The sequence below is a fragment of the Pogona vitticeps genome, chromosome 9, assembly GCF_051106095.1.
Source record: "Pogona vitticeps strain Pit_001003342236 chromosome 9, PviZW2.1, whole genome shotgun sequence".
Lineage (NCBI taxonomy): Eukaryota > Metazoa > Chordata > Lepidosauria > Squamata > Agamidae > Pogona > Pogona vitticeps.
The window spans coordinates 17,697,978-17,715,590 of NC_135791.1; the positions used below are offsets into that span (position 1 = coordinate 17,697,978).

The window sequence follows — 17,613 nt, forward strand, 5'->3', positions numbered from 1 at the left end:
AAGACTAAATGGATGTTCCTTATGTTGAGAGCTTCTCAGACTGAAACTGGAAATAAAAAACAACGGATGTGCTGAGTACAATTCTAGGTGAGGAGAGCTTCATCCGTTTTATCCTGCCCTCAGCTTTGTGTCCCTCACAGGCAGAAGCTTGGCACATGAAGTCATCTTCATTGATGCACCACCAAAAGCTACACCTATTGAACTCTTAACTAAAATATAAGTGTGTGTGTGGAGCTATACAGGGGAAATAAAGACATTTCTTGACTAACAGTATCATGGAAAATGGTTTTGTAAGATTATTTGCATGGCTTTTCTGACTGTGTAGAGATGTCCCAAAGTATTTGCTTCTGGAACCATAGGACAACATGGCACCTCCTCCTTCTGATATATGGAAACTGACTGGCAGCCGAACCCTACAATTCTAGCAATGGGGTAGGGTCTTTCTTAACACCCAAAGGAAGCAGACCAATTTAGGTGACGACTGGCTGGACAGCTTTGCCCTCCATGAGAATGTCATGGCCAGAAAGATCTGGTGACCAGACATTTTATGCCCATGATGTCTACCATCTCAGGCAGTTGCCTCAGTGTCTTATGCTAAATATACTCCTAAAAAAAGGGAGAGTACTCTGTGCTTCTGTGTGAACAGGTTGTGTCTTATCTTCAAAGGCTGGGAGGCACTTATGAGTTACTTATTGCTTCAGGAACAAAAGCGCTGGCTGAGATCTGAATGGAGGTACCTTGAAGGTATAATTATTGTGATCAAAGGAGCACAAGGACCTCAGCTGAGGCCAGAAGACTAGAGCATTCTAGAAGGGTACCAGAGAATAATGGAAGCCCCAGCTAATTACAACCTGTAAGGCCAGACTGACTGCACCAGTAGCAATGCACCTTCAGACAATGTCAGCAAAGTGGGAGTATAAAACAATAGTGATTTTTGACCCTCTTCTTATTGGGACATCTGTTTTCAAAGGAGAGGTGGAATCTCTACAGATTATTGCAATTTAGCTCCTGGATATGCCTGTAATCAGATTATGTCGCCTTCAGAGTATATTTTATTACAGTGGTAACTCGCTAGATGACAACCTCGCAAAACGACGAATCTGCATGACAACAAGGTTTTGTGATCGCTATAGCAATTCGCAAAACAGTGATTCCAATGGGTGATTTTCGCTTGACGATGATTTGGTCTGTGCTTCGCAGACCATTTTTTTTGCGAGACGATGATTTTTACAGCTGATCGGCGGCTTCGCAAAATGGCTTCCCTATGTTTTCGGGACCGATGCTTCACAGGACAGCCATTTTTACAGCTGATCGGCGCTTCGCAAAATGGCTGCCTTATGGGCGATCTTTGCAAAACAACGACATTTCCCCCCCATTGGAACGCATTATACGGGTTTCAATGCATTCCAATGGGGAAACGGTTTTTGCAAGACAATGATTTTGCTAAACAGCGATTTTCATGGAACGAATTATCGTCGTCATGTGGGGCACCACTGTATTATGAGAAAGCAAGTAAGAACATTTAGAAGCAATGGAGACTTGTCATCTATGGCCATTCGCCTGCTCTCTTCCCTAACCACATAATTTTGTGAAGCTTCAGAAATATGACATAGACACCAGCAGCTCCTCCTCTAATTTTTCCAGTCCACTTTTGCTCTGTTGTATCTTTCTCTTAGGATGGCCAGCAGGGCTGAATCATTTTAGCAACTATGGAGAGTAACTCCTCCATGGACAGAGTATTCAGTGTCTGTTCCAGTGATGTCTGGAGTATTCTAAAGATCACCCCATGGAAAACAACTGAGCTTAATGCATGCAAAAAAGGGCTCATAAATATTATTTTGCACAAGTGAGGGAAAAGAATTAACATGCACACAACAGCCTGTTGGACTCCTAGGAAAATGGGCAGGACTTCTAAGTCAGTTCTTGCATTATTAGCAGCAGCTTCATCTGCCGATCTTGGTGGCCAGATGGCATTCTTCCCCATTTGGTGGAGACGAATACAGGCTGATTGAATGAAGTCCAAACAGTTTTGGACCAATCTGGCATTCTCAACAGTAAATGAACACTAGGCAACATGTCTCCAGAATAGTGCAAATGTGATGGGATAAAAGCAAACTGCTAGAGTGGGACTAGGAGGGGAGCTGAATTTTGCTCTGACAGTTCTAGCATCCAGTGCAGGGAAATTCAATGAAGTAGGGCTTTCCAATCACTGTATTTGGGCAGGAACTACATGTTATTTTGCTTCCCTCCACCCCTGCTCTGCTTTAGCTGGAGGAAAGTATTCAGAAGAGATGTGTTGGAGTTGGGTGTCAATTTTGGTTTTAACTGTAATTTCTTTTCCTCCTACTTACATCTTATCATTCATTCTACCCTTCCCAATTCATTCTTCTTCTCCTTCCTTCCTCTTTATATTTCCAGTTGATTTATGTCTATTGATCCCAGTGTTGTTTCAGTATTCATTTTTAGGTGCTTCTGGTACCCCTTTGTTGGCCCTAGTCTGTTTGTTTGTTTGTTTGTTTGCTTGCTTGCTTCTTTCTTTCTTTCTTTCTTTCTTTCTTTCTTTCTTTCTTTCTTTCTTTCTTTCTTTCTTTCTTTCTTTCTTTCTTTCTTTCTTTCTTTCTTTCTTTCTTTCTTTCTTTCTTTCTTTCTTTCTTTCTTTCTTAAGGATTGTTTCCTTAGGGGAGCTGCCTCAATAGCTCAGTGAGTTAGGTATCAAGCTGTGAATCCAGAGGTTGCGAGTTTGATTCACCCCCTGTGCGTCAGGGAGAAGAGCCAGTCTGTATGGCCTTGGGCAAGATGCACAATCCCAGGGCTCTCACCAGAAGAAGTGAATGCTAAACCATTTCAGACTATTCTCTACCCGGAAAACCCTGAAAAGGGTCACTCTCAGTCAGAATTGACTTCATGGCATACAGCAAATTATTATCCCCATTGGGCGATAGAGAAATTCAGATTTAAGAATCTTCATTCTTTGGGTCAAGATCCATATCAAGTTTCATAAGGTCTGCAATTCTACTGAAAGTTGTTGCTTTCATTGCTTTTCTCAGAATCCTACCTGTCTTCTTGTACATGTTTTGTATCAGATAGAAAGACCTTCCCCCCTCCCTATTTTTTCTTTGGTGTGTAGCTTGCGGTATGATCACAACTGTTTATGTTTTTCTTGTATATAATGTGTGTGTGTGTGTGTGTGTGTGTGTGTTGAAACATAGACATTTTAATCATTTACACGTACACATTCATGGGCTGGAGTGTTTTTTAGATGTATTGAGCATTATTCTCAGAGACGAGGAGTACACAGAGAGTACATGAGTACACAGAGAATATTTCATGAACAATTAAAAATGTCTTCACGGATTTGAAAAGTGGAGGGAAAAAAAAAGAGGGGGGAGAGGTGACATAATTGCGGCACTTTAACAGATTTGCCCGAGGCTACACAAAATGAGTCTTCCACTAGGATGGACAGAGAAGAATCAAACCAGCAATCTTTGGCTTTATAACCAGGTGCCCAGGTCACTGAGCGATGAAGCCAGGTAACAAGTAAATACGAAACAAAGAAAATTTACAGTCTTATCCTATGCATATTTATTTGGAAGCAAGTTCCATGGAATCCAATGGTACTTTCTCCAAAGTAAAATTACTGTACAGTGGACCCTTGACTTACAGACGGCTTGACTTACAGACTTTTTGAGTTACAGACTTCTCTGGCCGCAAAATTTAGGTTTGACTTGCAGACTGAGATTTGACTTACAGACCAGAAAAAAACCAAAATGGAACAAAAATGGCCTGTTACGGGATTAATCAGTTTTCAATGCACTGTAGGTCAATGGAGACTTGACTTACAGACTTTTTGACTTGAGAACCGCCTTCCAATACGGATTAAGTTCTCAAGTCAAGACCCCATTGTATAACATTCGATAGCTTAGTGCTATCTGCTATCAGAGGTTAGAAGTTCAATTCTCCTCTATGCCTTCTTGACAGGGGATGGACACAATGATCTAATGGGTCCCTTCCAGCTGTGCAGTTCTAAAATGATGGTGATGAATTTACCTTACAGACTTTTACTACAGTTTGCTGTAATCTGAGTCACACGACAGCAACACATAAACTTGCCAGAAGAGGGCACCCTTGGCCTACTAGAACTACTAAACATGTTTCAGGATCTCAAATTTGAGAACACTTTGAAAGTTTGAGAATATGAATTTAAGTGTGGAAATACAGGCTGAGGGACAGGTATGCACAGTTGCTATTTTGTGGTAGGCTGATTTCTGTTGCTTCCTTCCTTTTATTTTCCTTCAGGTTGCTTAAAATAAGAGAACATCCCATCTTTCCCTGCAAGGATCTAAAGACAGTGAACTTTCTTCCTCGTTTCCTTACTCTTAGAATAATGACTTTGGGACTCCAGAGCTGGAAGGGACCCTATAGATCATCAAGTCCAGCCCCTCTCAAGGAGGCCCAGTGGGGAATGGAACTCCCAACCTCTGGTTCTGCAGCCTGATGCCTAAACCACCATGGAGGAGTTTTGTTTTGAGTGAAGATTCTCCTGAAGATTCTAATCCAACACGCCAAGCACCGCATCCCATCAGTTTCACTTTCCTGGAAGATTTCTCATGAAGAAAAAAACAACAACAGGTAGTTAAAACCCCCACCACCACCCTGCCATGCAGGACCTTGCTCTAATTCCTTATCCTTTACTGATAAACTATTCCTGTTAAATGGGAATATTACATGATTTGCATGTCACCATTTTTTTTTTCTGCTGACCTTCATGGGCAATTGCATGTTAGCATCTCTGTAGCGATCATCCTGCTTTCGGTCAGGTAGAAAATTATTGGCATGTACCAATGAGAGCTGTTGGGAGGCGGAGCCAGAGAAACGAGAAGGGAGGGGTGAGTCAGAGAGTTCAAGCAGAGAGACAGAGAAGATAGAAAGAGTTTAGGGGTTGGAGGCAGAGAGAGTGTTTAAGGAGTGATTAGTCAGAGTGTGACCTGTATTAATTAAGATAGAACAGGCTAAAGTAAAATACTGAAGCTTTGTGTAACTTTAAGAATGTGCTTAAGAACTATTTCTAAAACAACCTGTACTCAATGAACCTGTTTTTGTTTAAAAGTTCAGTACTGAATGGATCTCAGTCTTTCATAAGAAATATGCAGTGGTGCCTCGCTTAACGATTGCCCCACATTACGTCGAATCTGCTTTATGACGAACTTTTTGCTATCACAATTGCGATCCCAATTGCAATCGCAAAATGATGGTCTAAATGGGGAAATTTCACTTAGCAATGATTGGTTCCCTGCTTTGGGAACCGATTTTCGCTTCACGACGATCAAAAACAGCTAATTGTCAGGTTTTCAAAATGGCCGCTGGGTGCTTAAAATGGCTCCCCGCTGTGCTTAGGGACGGATTCCTTGCTATACAGGCAGGAAAAATGGCTGCCGTATGGAGGATCTTTGCTGGACTGTAAGTTTTTACCCAATTGGAATGCATTGAACGGGTTTCATTGCGTTTCAATGGGGTTTTTAATTTGGCTTTACGATGTTTTCGCTTAACGGTGATTTTCCTGGAATGGATTATCGCCCTTAAGCGAGGCACCACTGTAAGTTGATAAAGAGATCAACTGGTGGCAGCGTGTCAAGAGGCATGCTGGGATACCTTTGTGAGCTCTAGGTTTGGTGAAACAAGCAGGGGCCACGGGAAAAACGTCGCAATCTCCAAGAAGATTCGGCACAGATCTGCACAGATTAGATTCAAATTCTACTGAAACAGATTTATGCTGTATGTCATGGCCAAAATCCAGTAGTAAGTCACAACTAAAGTAGGCCCACTAAATCAATAGAATTTACTCACTAAAGCCCCACTGATTCAGTGGACCTAACCTAATTGTGACTTCTTGTTGGATTTTGGCTGATGTTTGCGTGATGCAATAAACTCCACTGACGCTACAAAAACCTATAAATTGAATTATTTCTCTCTTTTTGAATTAGACTTCTGAATTAGGAGAAGGTGCACAGGAAACCTGAAGTGGATTTTCATGTGACTGGACAATGACCCCAATTCTGCTCTTGAAAACAAAATCCTGACCTCAGAAGTGCTCAGAGACACTCTTGTTTTTCAATTCTAAGAGCCTATTCTCTCTGGTCCAGAGCCACTGCTTTGATGCCTAGCTGGATCTGTGGATCTTCTAGAAAACCAGGCAGATTTCACAAGCCTGAAATTTGCCCACCATTGCCTCATATCAAAGATCAGACCATGTGCTATTCTATGAGGTTGTCTAAACCAGAATAGCTCCTGTCATGGAACAGAGATGTAAATCCTATATTTTCTCATTCTTTTTCAGTATAAGTACCTCATAACTAGACAGGATGAACCTCTTCATTAAATACTAAGGTGAGGTTCTGTCCGCTACTCAGTCTGGGACCTGCTCCAGGTTCTTGCACATCAAATGAGGAACTGTAAAGATTTTTTTTACAGTTTTTTTACAGAATCACTAAAAACTCATTGGTTCATATTTGTTGGGGGCGTTGATTTGTACGAATACAAATAAATGAATAAGTGATTTTAAAATGAATTTAGGTGATTCAGTTTTTAAATTTGTGACAGTCTCTTACTATTAAAGTAAGCTACAGATAGAAGAGATCAGCATGATCAATGGGACTTAGGCAGGACTTGATTTACCAAATCCCCATAGATTCAAGGGGCCTTTTCTAGTGAAATTCACTATTTGGCCATGACATGTTACATTGCTGTAAGCCGCCCAGAGACCTTTGGGTAGAGTGGGCAGCATATAAGATAAACAAAACAAAACAAAACAAAACAAAACAAAACAAAACAAACAAATAAATAAATAAATAAATAAATAAATAAATAAATAAATAAATAAATAAATAAATAAATAAATAAATAAATATTCCTGGAAGGAAGGGTGCATGAAAGCTGTACTTGCTACTCTTTGTGCTTCAGGTTCAGAAGAAAACTGTATAAATAAATAGTTTCAAACCTTGGATCCCCAGATGTTTTTGGACTAAAACTCCCTGAAGCTTTCACCACTAGCTCTGTTGCCCAGGATTTTTGGGAGTTGTAGTCCAAGAACATCTGGGATTCCAAGGCTGGGAACCATTGATACAGACCAAAGGACTTGGGGAGCTTTTGATGGGCAGAGCCCAGCACTAGTGGGAATTTTTACCTACCTGAATAGGCAGATAAGTTGTGTTATTTATGTAACACCTTCAGTTTACGTAAAGGGAAGTTTCTATTTATCTCTCTACTTTAGTAATGTAAACTTACATAGTGATTACAAGCAATGTAAACTTCCCTGTTGTGATTTTGGCCATGGGCCATAAAGGCAGGAGAAAGGGGACTCTTGACTTTACATGTCAGCTGCTGAGTGCCCGTTAAGGACTGATTTTCTGGGATTAGGCCTCCTCTAAGATCGTTTCCCTCAGAGGAAATCAAATAAAGTTATATTAGAATCCATGCTGGTTACAGATTTTTGGGAGCAGAGAACTGGGGAATGTACCCTTTTTTGTGGGCTCCCCTTCCTGTTCCTGTGATCTGTTTGCTTTCCCCGTATGTGTAAACACCAACAACACAACAGTCCCGAAGCCAGCAAAATCAGGGAGCTGGACAGGGGACAGATTGTATTTGTCCTCAGTGTGGAAGGGATGGTCACTCTCGAATTGGCCTTCTCAGCCACACTAGACGCTGTTCCAAGACCTCTCTTCAGAGCACGACACCATAGTCTCTCGAGACTGAAGGATGCCTAACAGCACAAGGTGAGGTAATGGAGGGTGTGGTGATATATTCCCTTACCATCACTGCTTCCATAGGCCTGTCTAGACTGATCATTTTGGGTGTGGGACAGATCAGGTCTAGGAGAGGACCAGTGTGCCATTTGGCCTGCTCCTATCATCCGAAGAGCAAACAACCCCTTGTAACTGGATCAGCTTTCAATTAAGGGCTTCCCCTGATTATCCCCTGAGGGTCAGGGGAAGTGAAATTATTATTTTTACATTGCTCATTTAGCCCTCTCACAGTGCAGATCCATTTTCTCCCTTTCCCCCTCCCTGCTTCCCTTCCCTTGTTCTCCCTTGACTTTTTCCCTCCTCCCTTGGAATCTGCCCTCAGGATGGCAGAGGCTGCTATCTCCAGGATAAACAAAAGGTAAAGGTAAAGGTTCCCCTTGACATTTTTAGTCCAGTCGTGTCTGACTCTAGGGGACGGTGCTCATCCCATTTTTCAAGCTGTAGAGCCAGTGCTTGTCTGAAGACAGTTTTCCATTGCCACGTGGCCAGCGTGACTAGGGAATGCTGTTTTACCTTCCCACCGAGGTGATCCTTATTTATCTACTCACATTTGCATGCTTTCGAACTGCTAGGTTGGTGAGGAACTGGGACAAAGCGATGGGAGTTCATTCCATCGCATGGATTCGATCTTACGACTGCTGATCTTCTGACCCTGCAGCACAGGCTTCTGCGGTTTAGCCTGCAGCGCCGCCACATGGATAAACAAGGATTGTGCCAAAAAGAATACATGTCCTAGCCCTGTGCCAGGAAGGTGCACAACAATTCTTAAAGGTGAAGGATGGATCATTCTAAGTAGAAACATTTGCAGATGAGGGCTTTTTTCCCCCCAACCCAAACTGTGCCATCAACTATCTCTATATCATATCTCTATGGCAGTGTGGACAGGCCCTGTCTTCGGGGGCGGGAGGAAAAGAGACAAAGACAGGAAGCAGGAGGGCACCAAACAACTAAGGGCCCCTTGGCCAGCTGATTAGATTTGGGCCTTGGTGATTGCCAATCTCCAGTGATGGTCCTGTTCTTTTTTGAAGAAAAGGCCAATTCATCAGTTGTGTTCATTTGTTACATAGACTATGGAATAACTCTGTGCCTTCATGCTCTTATCTCCTGTGTGTGGTAGAATATACTGTATTCAGATAATGCAAATGTTTGGTGTGAATAAACTGGCACTGCATCCTGGTGCCAGCAATGAAACTGACCATAAGAAACAGCCCTTCGTGTACAGAGAACAACTCCAGATTCCACAACAGATAAAAAGCAACGTGAGATAGGTGACAAAAAGACAAAACGAAGTGGGACTTAAGTTTTTCTTTTCTTGTTTAGAACATCAACCAAGAAAATTTGTTATATCCGGGACAGATAGAAGCATTTTTGAACAATTTGAAACAGAGTTGTCTGGGGATTGTGTGAATAAGGAAGAAATAATACAATTTCATGCTGTTAAGTCAATTCTGATTGATGGCAACCCCTTTCAGGGTTTTCTAGGCATACAGTCCTCAGAAGTGGTGGACCCTTCCCTTCTTCTGTGGGCGCCCTGAGACTGTGCGGCTTGCCCAAGGCTGCCTCTTCTGGGATGCACAGTGTGGAGTTGAAATCCCAACTTCTGGATACCTAACTATCCAGTCTAATGGATTCTGATTGCACAATGCCCATTGCTTCAAAGACGTATTTTGAAAGAAGGGTTCCGGGCAGGATAGAAAAGTCAATAGAGAAATAATTAATCGGCCTACTCCAGTGACACTTTTCAAAAGGTCACAAGTGTGCAGACCAGGATGCCAGATTATCTTTCTACTACTATAAACAGGAAGCAGTAATTATAAATGCAATTTCCTTCTGATTTGAATCAATTGGGTTTGTGACTCATTTTTACTGTACCAGGTCCTTGGCCTGACTAGTGGACTGGTTAATGGAATATGCTTGAGGACGTTTCGACAGTTTTCCTGATGTTACTACTGTCTCTCCGTGAAAATAAGACAGGGTCTTATATTAATTTTGCTCCCAAAAATTCATTATGGCTTATTTTCAGGGGATGTTTTATTTTCTTCATGTACAACAATCTACATTTCTTCAAATAGAGTCATGTCACCTTCTTCTGGTTCATTCATTCATTCATTCATTCATTCATTCATTCATTCATTCATTCATTCATTCATTTATTTATTTATTTATTTATTTATTTATTTATTTATTTATTTATTTATTTATTTATCCTAACTTTTACTGTTATTGAATACTGCTTTGACCTCTTTAGCTTTAAGTGACTTATTTATATAAATGAAGAATAGATGAAAATATTTACATTTATGCCACAGTTGGACTGAAATTGATGCTTGCTGCATGATGATAGGAATGTAATTTAATAATAATTGCATGTCTTTAAATCAATTCTTACAGTGACCTTTTCAAAGGATTCTAGGAAGAGATTACTCAGACACAGTTTACCATTTCTTTATTCTGATGGTGCCCTGGGACTGTGCAGTTTGCCCAAGGCTACACGGACAGGCTCTACTTGCAGGAGGCACAACAGGGAATTGAACTCCCAAACTGTGGCTCCAGAGCCAGATACCTAAACTACTGAGCTATCCAGCCAGCTTTCCACACTCTGGGGAACAAGGCAATGTATTTCCATATTCATGCTGTTCTACAGCCAGATCTAGTAAAGCATGCAATTAATGCTGCATGTAAGGGATGACTTAATAATGCCTGGCACTACATTATAACAGAATGAGGATGATTGTATAGCAGTGCCCACTAAGTTGACTCACTTAATTTTTAATGAAATGGGCAAACCATTCACTGAAGCCAATGAAAGGGACCCAGCTTGTCCAGCAGAAACACACAAATCATTGAAGGAGGACCTTCTCCATAATGGTCCCTATACTATCAAATGATTTCCTTTAGATATAGTATATCGAATGGCACCTATGGTGCAGGTGGTCTCCTGGTTAGTAGAAACATATGTATTAATGTTGAGATCATAGAAGCATAGAACAATGAAGTTGGAAGGGGCCTATAAGGCCATCAAGCCCAACCACCTGCTCGACGCAGGAATACAAATTTCCATCCAATGATCTTTTTTATCAGCTTCTTTGAAACCTGGATACCTAGTTGTATATTTTATTGATTTCATACACACAGAATCTTCTATATTGCCTCCTTTTGGGTATGGATGGATTAATGACCAGTTTTAATGATGTGACTGCACTGTTGTATTTCCACTTCCAGAGGAGATTGGAAGACTGATAGGGCCATCACAATGTGCAGGAGCCCCAGTGTGAGAAACAACTTTTGGGTGCATCCCTACCTACCCAAGAAGGCTGAAATCTAACTAAGTTGACTCCAAACTAGCTGAGGATGTGCGCTGAATTTAATGCTGGCATAGCAGATGGGGGTCTGGGCTGAAAGGACTTTTGAACTCCCATTACTCAGCTTCTCCACCCCAATTCTGGCTCTTCCTTTGGCTGCTATAAGGAAGCCCAGCATTTGTGTTGGAGAATCAGTTGTATTGGCATATTTGAGATTGGTCCATGGAAGAGGGTTGTGCTGGCACAAGAGGCATCTTTCCATTCCTGACCTGTCACAGATGCCACATTTTTGAGTTTGGACTACACTGATTCACCTTCCCTGGTCTTACTCACACACACGAGAGCAAGGAACCACTGAATTCTCCTTTCTTCTCTGTGAGGTGCTGAGATACTTTCTGCCAGACAAGTCAGCAGTGTTTCCATTTTATCTTCTTATCTTAGAATTGCAGAGCTGCAAAGGTTCCCATGGATAATTAAATCCAGCCCCTGTAAAGGAGGCACAACAAGATTAGATCACTGTAACGCGCTCTACGTGGGGCTGCCTTTGAGGCTGATGCGGAAACTTCAGATGGTGCAGAATGCGGCGGCCAGACTCCGTACCGGAGTGAGAAAATACCAACATATCTCTCCAACGCTGGCCGCGTTGCATTGACTGCCCATCTGTTTCCGCGTCAACTTCAAAGTTCTAATGCTTACTTATAAGGCCCTAAACGGTTTAGGACCTCGATATTAGGCGGAACGCCTCCTCCCACCAAGGTCTACCCGGATCACCCGCGCGAGTCAGGAGATGAGGCTGAGGAGCCTGACGCCGAGAGAGGCCCGGAAGGAGAAGACACGAAACCGGGCCTTCTCGGCAGTGGCTCCTCGCCCCTACGCTGGGCATCTTTAAAACCCAACCAAAAACATGGTTGTTTATTCAGGCCTTCCCTCCATCCAACCCTTGATTTCTTTCTTTTTTATTCACTGCTGCTGATTATTATATATTAAGTTATTATTATGTTTGATTATTATGTTTGACCATTATATATTGTTAATGTTTTATTGTCTGATTTTATATTGTAAGCCACCTAGAGTGGTCCGTTGGGCCAAACACGCGGGGTATAAATCAAATAAACTAAACTAAACTAAACAGAGAATTAAACTCCCACCTCTGGCTCTGTTGCCATATATTTAAATCACTGAGCTATTCTGAAGAACATTTTTTTCATAGATCGCATTTACATGGCAAACATATCCCAGACTGCATGTCTAGACTATGTAAGGTGCTGTTTTGTTGCTAGGACATTCCAAAACCAGAAGCATTGAATGAACTAATTGAATATTTTTGATCAATGAGCCATTGATTCTGTTATATGTTGGTGTGCTTTGCTTGACAAAAGGAAAAGACCTTAGTTTTGCGTAGAGAAATTGTGTCCAAATTGCAGGGATGTTGACCAAAAAAAGAGAGAGACTAAATTGTCTTCTTTTCAGGGGTTAATAAATTATCTACAGGTTATCTTGACGTATCAGAATGGCTTGTAACCTCAGTACTAATTACATAAGAACCTTCACATCTTTAGTCTAAGAAAAGGAAGTAAAATTCTTACCCTGCTTCTACCCAGTTTTTTTGCCTGACGATCCTGTTTTTGCTACATTACTGGAACACATCCCTTTTGCAGCTGAGTGCCTACAAGTGGGGTACCAGTCACTCCCACATCCTGGTTAGGTATAGTTAGTCAATGGTCAGTTTTCATCTGTGATGTCTTGTCTTTACTGGAGAAAGCTCCATGCTCAGAGAAGGTGGGGCTGGGAATGTGTGCCTCATACCCTTGGGGGAAAATGTATCTGTACCGGACATGCTCTCCAGGATCTTGAGTCTGCCACTTCTTCCTTCTCTTTGCTCAGCTTGCCAGCAAAGGCAATGACTGTAGTCACAAATATTTTAGCACGACACTAATTCACATTGTTCATTCTGAGTCAACAGTTTTGTTTGGCACTCAAGGTGGACTCCTCCAGGTGCAAATACTAGTTTCAGAGGAAGGATTTTCCTGAGGATCCTGGCAAGGGAGGAGACAATTAGGGTGCGATCAGATGGTGAGAATGGAGCGTGTTTGATCACACTGGAAAGGATCGCTTTGCTGGTTTCTTAAAAAGGTGGCCCCTGCCACTGGTCAAAAAGGGTCCAGCTTTGCGCTGATTTGCAATCTCTCGTACATCCTGTGATCACCAGAAAATAGTTTACACTGAACGGTGCCACATTTGGTAGAGGCAACAATGGCTAAAGGTTGCTACATTTTTATTTTCAGTTGCTTACCTTTTAAAAAGCTGGCTGAATAGCTCAGTGGTTTAGGAATCCAGCTGCAGAGCTGACGTTGGGAGTTCGATTCCCCACAGTGCCTCCAGGGGGAAGAGCCAACCTGCCATGCTTGGGCAAGCTGAATAGTTCCAGGGCGCCTTCTTAAGACAGTCAGAAAGCTTTATCGGCATACTGTACAAAATTAAAACACACTAAGATGCAAATAAAACATTCAGGAGCTAACAGGTGGTCGAGAACAGCCAAATAACACCGTTAGGGCTTAAAGAGGGAATGATAAGCCACTTCTGAGCATTGTCTACGTGGACCACTCTGAAAAGGGTCACCATAAGTCAGAATTGACCTGAAGGCACACCACGATCATCACCGTCATTAATTTCATTAATTTCATTTCATAAATTCCTTTAAAATAAGGCTGTTAAAAGTATAGGCAAACCACCTCATACCCTCCTTACACATGTAGCTTTCCTCTCTGTCACACATAATGCTAGAGAGAAAGGTCCAGTCTAATCTCCATGAATTGAGACATGTCACAGTGCTTCCAGTGTTATTTTATTTATCAATTAAAACTTCTAGAAGGAAAAAAAAAGATCCTTAGACCATTAAGTGTAAGACAATCCTGTGGCCTCCAAAAGGTCTAGTCCTATGTTGTTCCAATTTGGAACCGACTTATAGCAGGCCCTAAAATAACTTTCAAGGGAAATCATCTTTGACTATCCAGTTTGTGGAAGGCCAGTTTGTAGATTCATACAACCCCACTATAGACAACACATTCACAAAGCTGATTATAGCAAATGGACAAGAATATCACCTTCAAGTAGTTGATACAGCTGGGCAGGATGAATATTCAATATTTCCCCAGACATACTCCATAGACATTAATGGCTACATTCCTGTTTACTCAGTCACATCAATAAAAAGTCTTGAAGTGATTAAAGTTATCCATGGCAGGTTACTGAATATGGTGGGAAAAGTCCAGATCTCCATTATGTTGGTTGGGAATAAAAAAGATGGGTGATCCGCTATGAGGAAGGGAAAGCTTTAGCAGAATCCTAGAATGCAGCTTTCTTTGAATCTTCTGCTAAAGAAAACCAGACTTCTGTTGATGTTTTCCAAAGGATAATTTTGGAAGCAGAGAAGATTGATGGGGCATCTTTGCGAGGGAAGTCTTCATGTTCAGTGATGCGACTGCGCAGTGGAAGCTAAACACTGGGAATGAGTTGTTATGCCTAAGGAAGCAAACTGCTTGTTCCCCTCACAGTGAAACTACACTTTTTCTTCTTATGTTCACCTGAAAAATATACAGCCAGAGACTTTTCCCTTCAGGTTATGTTAAGCTCTTGACACCTGTGCAGAAAAAGGCTTCACTTCCATTTTCAAATTTTAAGCAATCATATTTTCATTTTATATATTGTATTTCTTTGACCAAGAATTTTACTGGCATTAATTTTTCAACGTAGTTGAGTGAGTTAGAATAATCATCCAGATGATGCTTATTGTTGCACTACTGTCAACTAGGCTTAAATATTAGTGTTTCTTCGTGTTAAATGTATACTTGTAAATAAAATAGCTGCATATCCATAGACCATTGAGGGATATATAGCACAAGATACCAAATACAACAAATGTCATGAATCAGCATGTGTGGTGTGCCATCATGAGATCCAGATCAGGGGTGGCACCAGTTCTGCTCTCTTTAGTGTACACCATTTTATTTAATTTAAATTAAGGACCTGTGACCGGTAACAATAGGATCGCTTCTCAGCCTGTGTCATGTGAAACAAGGTGACAAATATTGACATGAGAGCTAAGCAAATTCTTTATGAGAAATGTTAGGCCAAGAGGTGTGGTAGTGTTGGGTGGCAAAGGAGCAATGGCACTACCTAGAGAAGGCAGTGAGAAGGAAAACAAGTTGGTGTATATGTGGGTGTGGTATAGTGCAGGATGAGCTAGACTCTTGGGCATCTAAGAGATCCACAATTATAGTAAAGCTGGGCTACTCCCCAGCCTAGCTCCATAGGAGGGGATATGAGGCTGCCGAGAAGACATCATTAAAAGAGTATGTCTATGATATTGATATCCAGACTACCATGGCCTCTGTAGCCTGTTGCTGGTCTAATAGGGAATATAAAGGCTTTTCCTTGCCTTTTGGAAACCTGCCCCCTTATTTGTCCCTTATTAGCTCACATGAGCTGAAACAACTACTGACCAGGTGCAGACTGAACTCATTACAGCTGAAAGAGATTCAGGGACATTATGTGGAACAACATGGTACAGGTAGACATTGCTGAGCAAGATGCTCTAAAATGGAGAACATGGTACACCTTCAGATAGAATGTCCTCTGTATGCAGATCTGAGGGACCAATATCTAAAGCTCTTAACGGCTGGGATCCACTTCCTCTGTATGCACAGTCCCATTCCTGCTAGCTAACACAAACTACTATATATCCCAAAATTTCTAAAATGAGCCATGGAAAGGGGGAACTTACTGTTTACTTCATAAGTCCTTCAAGTTACTCTTGCATTTTGATTCTCCTTTTTCTTTTTTCAGAACACTCTTATATTTTATTACTATTATTTTACCATTTTATGCCTTTTATGCTTTTTTGTACTTACTTGCATGAGATGCCAAATACTAATTTATGATTTGTTTAATCTATGTTCTTGCATATAGCTTGGTCGGCTATGAAGCAATAAAATGTTTGTATTACAGTACTTATTTTGGTTCCTCCCATATCATCTACTTCTCTTCAGGTAAAACATAATTAAACTCAGTAAAATGTACTTATGGTTCATCCATCCATCCATCCATCCATCCATCCATCCATCCATCCATCCATCCATCCATCCATCCATCCATCCATCCATCCATCCATCCATCCATCCATCCATCCATCCATCCATCCATCCATCCATCTAAATTTAACTATTTAGTATTACAGCTCCATATCCATCCATCTAAATATTTAGTATTACAGCTCCCTACTGGCTGTGCCACAATCCAAAAAAGGTAACATATCTACTGTTGTGAAGAAGGTCAAAGTGAGCTCCAGAAATCCCTCCTGGACCCAGCTCTCACTATTCTAGAGCCCGAGGTGTCAACTAATCTCCTTTTAAATAATCTAAACACTTTCCAAACATTCTTGTGCCTAGGGGCACCGCCTTTGCATTGACCCAAATCCAGGCTGTGTCCCTCCTCCAGGAACCAATGACTCAACCTGACATACTCCTACATCCTTTTGTGCCACTGTAACAGGTTGCAGATTCTCTTGTATATAAACATTGACATCTTGGTGTTGGTAATATCTGCAGGCTCCCCAGCAGGTAAGACCACCATTTTTTACTTAACTACCTGTGAAATGAATGTGGAAGTATTACAGGCTACAGGGTTCCACTGCTCTTATCTAGTCTGTGTTAAATATAGTTGATTAGTCATGGGAGAGGCAGTCTGTCATATATTAATATATGTACCTCTTAATAACAAAGTAGTTGTGAAGGGGTGGGAAAACCGTACTTTATGTTTATTAGAATATCGAATGCTCATGTTGCAGAAGGCATATTCTTAATCAAAATAAGTAAGAGGTTGCTGGAAGACCAAATATGAGGTGGACTGACTCCCTAAAAGAGACCACAGGCTTGAGTCTACAAGAACTGAGGTGGCTGAGGACAGGACATTTTGGAGAGTGCTCATTCATAGCGTTGCCATGAGTCAGAGTCAACTTGATGGCGCATAACAGCAACAAGAGATTGCTGGGTGGTGTTAGGCGATACTTCTTGTAAGGTGGCTTCAAACATCCATTCTATAGATGGATGGATGAATGGATGGATGGGTAGATGGGTGGATAGACAGATGTAAAGTTCTCTTTCTTAATGACTTGGAATTCATCTGTGTCAAAGCTCTTATGATGACACTAAAGGGTTTTTTAAAAAAATCTCCTTGCTGATGAATTGAGGGCATCAAAGACCCTTTACAGTAGTTTATTTAACCTGTTTAACCTGTTAACCAAAAGGAAGGAAGGAAGGAAGGAAGGAAAGGAAAGGAAAGGAAAGAAAGAAAGAAAGAAAGAAAGAAAGAAAGAAAGAAAGAAAGAAAGAAAGAAAGAAAGAAAGAAAGAAAGAAAGAAAGAAAGAAAGAAAGAAAGAACAAAAGTTGCAATCTTAACAGATGTAAAATATTTGTAAAAACAGTATCTATTAGCCATGACAGCTAAATAAAGC

At 41.2% G+C, this 17,613-nt stretch overlaps 1 pseudogene across 1 annotated transcript; it reads left to right on the plus strand.

Annotated features, from left to right (window-relative positions):
• The first annotated feature begins 3,520 nt into the window (after window positions 1-3,520).
• Window positions 3,521-17,545, plus strand: LOC110091489 (GTP-binding protein Rheb-like; annotated as a pseudogene). Its single transcript, XR_013538377.1, has 2 exons — window positions 3,521-3,530; window positions 14,093-17,545. The product of XR_013538377.1 is annotated as a GTP-binding protein Rheb-like (transcript).
• The last annotated feature ends 68 nt before the right edge of the window (window positions 17,546-17,613 follow it).